This window comes from Bombina bombina, chromosome 6, assembly GCF_027579735.1.
Source record: "Bombina bombina isolate aBomBom1 chromosome 6, aBomBom1.pri, whole genome shotgun sequence".
Classification (NCBI taxonomy): domain Eukaryota; kingdom Metazoa; phylum Chordata; class Amphibia; order Anura; family Bombinatoridae; genus Bombina; species Bombina bombina.
The window spans coordinates 387,597,223-387,603,223 of NC_069504.1; the positions used below are offsets into that span (position 1 = coordinate 387,597,223).

General features: G+C 35.9%; 1 protein-coding gene across 5 annotated transcripts in view; it reads right to left on the bottom strand.

Annotated features, from left to right (window-relative positions):
* The window catches only part of ARHGEF37 (Rho guanine nucleotide exchange factor 37), a 300,854-nt gene that overhangs the window by 248,845 nt on the left and 46,008 nt on the right, over positions 1-6,001 (bottom strand). For 2 of the 5 annotated variants that reach the window (XM_053717095.1, XM_053717096.1), the window contains exon 1: positions 1,284-1,432. The exons of the other annotated variants lie outside the window; for them this stretch is intronic. The gene's annotated coding sequence lies outside the window, so the exon portion shown is untranslated. Of the gene's footprint in view, positions 1-1,283; positions 1,433-6,001 lie in introns of those variants that run through there. 5 annotated transcript variants of the gene reach the window in all.

Here is a 6,001-nt window from a genome sequence, read left to right on the forward strand (position 1 = left end):
TCATATGATAATTTATAAGCCCTTGAAGGCCGCCTCTATTTTATTTACTTTTCACAGCAGGGGAGAGCTAGCTCATGTAGGCCATATAGATAGCATTGTGATCACGCCCTTGGCTAGTGGCAGACACTGCACTAATTGGCTAAAATGCAAGTCAATAGATAATAACTAAAAGTCATGTGATTAGGGGCGGTCAGAAGATGCTTAGATACAAGTTAGTCACAGAAGTAAAAAGTGTATTAATATAACAGTGTTGGTTATGCAAAACTGGGGAATGGTTAATAATGGGATTATCTATATTATTAAACAACAAAAATGCTGGTGTTGACTGTCCCTTTAACGTGTACTTGAATGTTATTTCCATAAAACAGAGTCATTCTTTTACACAGATAATTTAATAGTAGGAATTCAAGCCAGTTAATCAAGTTAGTACAGTGAAACTTGTCAAGCAGAACAAGTTTGGGGAAAAAATAATTTGTTGTTATCTTACATCTCCTCACCATTTACTGTGTAATTCATACAAAATCATATAAACTGAGTCTGGAAACCTTACTTTCCTAATCCAGTATCACAATTATTTTAAAAAAGGTCACTGCATACACAAATGCTCTAAATACCTTGCATATTACTTTACTATGTAAAAACGTTTTAAGTTAAAATTGTTACCTACTAGAAAAAAAATGTATCTCATTGGTAAAAGTGGACAAGCCTTTAAAAGTCAGACAGGGAGAATTCCAATTAAAAAAAATACTGTACATGTTATAAAATATGTTCTACAAATGGTGCAAGTGTAGTTCACTAAGCCTACAACACAACAGGATTGTTTGTGTACACTGCATACTATCGGTGACATCCCTTTGTAACAGAATGGTATTGTGCTATTTGTTGACATTTCAACTACAGCTTCATATTGCGAGTCACCAATTGTCACGCATGAACTGTAGCTTCACAAACCTGCCATTTATGATTTCATTTCACACTGTCACTGTATAATTAATGACATAGAAAGCACATTTTAATGACATTTGTAATCAAATTCCAAGGGTACTTTAACTATTGATGTGATAGTTCTGTATTCAGATGTTGAAACTGAAATAAGAGATTTAAAAACAAAACATGTTATTTATAATCTATAAATGTCTGTAGCTCAGTCTATTTTCACTCCTTGATTTGTCATGTAGAGACAGGTGGCACGTAACGACGTTATGCTGGCTCAGGTCACAAATACACAATCTGGTTACAATTATAAAATGGTGGCCTCTAACACTGATGAATCAAATTCTTACCTTTACCTAGCTGCTCCTTAAGGTGGTTGTCGTGTTTTCTTTTCCAGCTGCCTATGGAGGTTAATAATAAACCAAGAGTGCAGAGAACGTAATACTAAATAAAGGCCTCCCCCTTGTCTGCTCTGAATCACAGTGACTGCAGCTAGAAGAATCACTGAGAAGGGAGGGGACTGCAATCGAACATGCAAGTCTGCTTTGTACATCACTAATCAGCAGACTGTTATCTTGAAATATATAACTCGTTGGCTTTTTAGAAAATCGCAAATCAAGTCAAATAGTGAATCCATTTATTATATACCTAATAAAAAAGAAAATATTAAATGTCTGCTTACTTTAGCAAAGAGGAAATATTCTTGAACACCACTATTTTTTCTTCTTATTTGATAAAAATAAACACATATTTTTGTAGGGAAGCAGTGGATTCTGAAGCTATTTCAGGGCATGTATGTATCAGAAGCAATAGTTAAGAGGTTTCAGATGACATTGGCATATTGTGAACAAACAAGCAAATGCACAAATGGAAACTCTACATAAATAACCCTATGCATATCCCAGGGTGCTTTGTCTCTACCACTTCTGCAGTAAGGTTATGTCATTTATCTACATACATGAGTGAATTATCACCCCTTCATCATCAATCTGCAAACTACTTCTTTTGAAAGATGTTCTGCATAAGGGTCAGGTGTTTTAGAACTGGTCAGTTAAATATAACAAGATAATAGTATTGCATTGAGCTATTATACTTTTTTTTATTGGACTGAGTGACTATATATTTATAAGTTGACAAGCTTTTCAGAAAAAAGTATCATTGCTCCATGCAATACTCTTGTTATTTTTTTCACCTAAATCACTGGACTAACACAGCTACTCCAAAATCAACATATATACCTGTGTGTTTGTATATATATATATATATATATATATATATATATATATATATATATATATATATATATATATATATATATATATATATATATAATGTATGTATGTATGTATGTATGTATGTATATGTATGTATATATGTATGTAAGTATATACTGTATATATATGTATGTATATATGTATGTAAGTATATACTGTATATATATGTATGTATATATGTATGTAAGTATATACTGTATATATATGTATGTATACACTGTATATATATATATATATATATATATATATATATATGTATGTATATATATATATAGACTTAAAAAAGCAGAAAGAAACAAAGGGGGACACTGTCGTGACCCCACAATAGCCAGGGATTTCAGCACTCATAATTCTTATATGAAATAACTTGGCCAATCACACACATTATTTAATTAATCAAAAAGTGAAATTTATTTTGGTCATTTTCACTCCGGTGCAAATTACACAGCAGCTGGGTCCCCTAAACGAAACCACATATTTATTAATTGCAAAGTTATTTATTATATTCAAATAATCTCATACATCTTACATACAATATGTATAGTAAGTATAAAAAAGCCTTGCAAGGCATTTTCTGTGGAAACAAGTGGTTAACAACACTATGCACTACAAGTGCAGTGCTTATTAAAGGGACAGTCTACCATAGAATTGTTATTGTTTTAAAAGATACAGGGTCAGGGTGTTTTACAGGGTCTGCACCAAATAAAATCTAACTAAATTAAGATAATGTTGGTTCCTCTCCCCATATAAATTTGTGTGTTATGTGTATATATATGTATGTATATATGTATGTATGTATATATGTATGTATGTGTGTGTGTGTATATATATATATATATATATATATATATATATATATATATATATATATATATATATAGCAATGAACAGATGGCTGCACTCACTGGTCCTTTAAATAGATATCTTTATTTATGTGACGTTTCGGGGACCGTATCCCCTTCCTCAGACAGAGAACACATACAAAATGCATCCTTTTATACAAACAAACACCAATGAAACACAAACCCCACCCCCAAAGTGAAAAAACCCCCAAAGGTTGTCATAGCAACCTCCCAAACAATGTAAACACCCATACAGCTCCCCCAATGAATAGGAGAGTAAACAAATGAAAAATAAAAATCAATATCAGATCTCATTGATACATCTAGGCAGAACCTAACAACTAAAGACTGTCTTTAGTTATATATAGTCAAATTCGTAGCTTACATACGGCTAGATTTAGAGTTTGGCGTTAGCCGTCAAAACCAGTGTTAGAGGCTCCTAACGCTGGTTTTGGGCTACCGCTGGTATTTAGAGTCAGTCAGGTAAGGGTCTAACGCTCACTTTGCAGCCGCAACTTTTCCATACCGCAGATCCCCCTACGCCATTTGGGTATCCTATCTTTTCAATGGGATCTTTCTAACGCTGGTATTTAGAGTCTTGGCTGAAGTGAGCGTTAGAAATCTAACGACAAAACTCCAGCCGCAGAAAAAAGCCAGGAGTTAAGAGCTTTCTGGGCTAACGCCGGTTCATAAAGCTGTTAACTACTGTGCTCTAAAGTACACTAAAACCCATAAACTACCTATGTACCCCTAAACCGAGGTCCCCCCACATCGCCGCCACACTATTAAATTTTTTAACCCCTAATCTGCCGACCGCACACCGCCGCCACCTACATTATCCCTATGTACCCCTAATCTGCTGCCCCTAACACCGCCGACCCCTATATTATATTTATTAACCACTAATCTGCCGCCCCCAACGTCGCTGCTACCTTACCTACAATTATTAACCCCTAATCTGCCGACCGGACCTCACCGCTACTATAATAAATGTATTAACCCCTAATCCGCCTCACTCCCGCCTCAATAACCCTATAATAAATAGTATTAACCCCTAATCTGCCCTCCCTAACATCGCCGACACCTAACTTCAAGTATTAACCCCTAATCTGCCGACCGGACCTCACCGCTACTCTAATAAATTTATTAACCCCTAAAGCTAAGTCTAACCCTAACCCTAACACCCCCCTAAATTAAATATAATTTAAATCTAATTAAATAAATTAACTCTTATTAAATAAATTATTCCTATTTAAAGCTAAATACTTACCTGTAAAATAAACCCTAATATAGCTACAATATAACGAATAATTATATTGTAGCTATTTTAGGATTTATATTTATTTTACAGGCAACTTTGTATTTGTTTTAACCAGGTACAATACCTATTAAATAGTTAATAACTATTTAATAGCTACCTAGTTAAAATAATTACAAAATTACCTGTAAAATAAATCCTAACCTAAGTTACAATTAAACCTAACACTACACTATCAATAAATTAATTAAATAAAATACCTACAATTAAATCTAACACTACACTATCAATAAATTAATTACATGAAATACCTACAAATAAATACAATTAAATAAACTAACTAAAGTACAAAAAATAAAAAAAGCTAAGTTACAAAAAATAAAAAAATTAATTACAAACATAATAAAAATATTACAACAATTTTAAGCTAATTACACCTACTCTAAGCCCTCTAATAAAATAACAAAGCCCCCCAAAATAAAAAAATGCCCTACCCTATTCTAAAATTAAAATAGAAAAGCTCTTTTACCTTACCAGCCCTTAAAAGGGCCTTTTGCGGGGCATGCCCCAAAGAATTCAGCTCTTTTGCCTGTAAAAATAAACACACAATACCCCCCCAACATTACAACCCACCACCCACATACCCCTAATCTAACCCAAACCCCCCTTAAATAAACCTAACACTAAGCCCCTGAAGATCTTCCTACCTTATCTTCACCACACCGGGTATCACCGATCCGTCAAGGCTCCGAAATCTTCATCCAAGCCTAAGCTGGGGCTGGAGATCCATCATCCGGCTGAAGTCTTCTATCAAGCGGCAAGAAGAAGTCCAGAAGAGGCTCCAAAGTCTTCATCCTATCCGGGCAGAAGAGGAGATCCGGACCGGCAACCATCTTCATCCAAGCGGCATCTTCTATCTTCATCCAATGACGAGCGGCTCCATCTTCAAGACCTCCGGCGCGGATCCATCCTTTTCTTCCGACGTCCTAAGTCCGAATGAAGGTTCCTTTAAATGACGTCATCCAAGATGGCGTCCCTAGAATTCCGATTGGCTGATAGGATTCTATCAGCCAATCGGAATTAAGGTAGGGAAAATCTGATTGGCTGATTGAATCAGCCAATCAGATTGAGCTCGCATTCTATTGGCTGTTCCGATCAGCCAATAGAATGCGAGCTCAATCTGATTGGCTGATTGGATCAGCCAATCGGATTGAACTTGAATCTGATTGGCTGATTCAATCTGATTCAATGGAGCCGCTCGTCATCGGATGAAGATAGAAGATGCCGCTTGGATGAAGATGGTTGCCGGTCCGGATCTCCTCTTCTGCCCGGATAGGATGAAGACTTTGTAGCCTCTTCTGGACTTCTTCTTGCCGCTTGATAGAAGACTTCAGCCGGATGATGGATCTTCAGTCCCCGCTTAGGCTTGGATGAAGATTTCGGAGCCTGGACGGATCGGTGATACCCGGTGTGGTGAAGATAAGGTAGGAAGATCTTCAGGGGCTTAGTGTTAGGTTTATTTAAGGGGGGTTTGGGTTAGATTAGGGGTATGTGGGTGGTGGGTTGTAATGTTTGGGGGGGGGTATTGTGTTTTTTTTACAGGCAAAAGAGCTGAATTCTTTGGGGCATGCCCTGCAAAAGGCCCTTTTAAGGGCTGGTAAGGTAAAAGAGCTTTTCTATTTTAATTTTAGAAT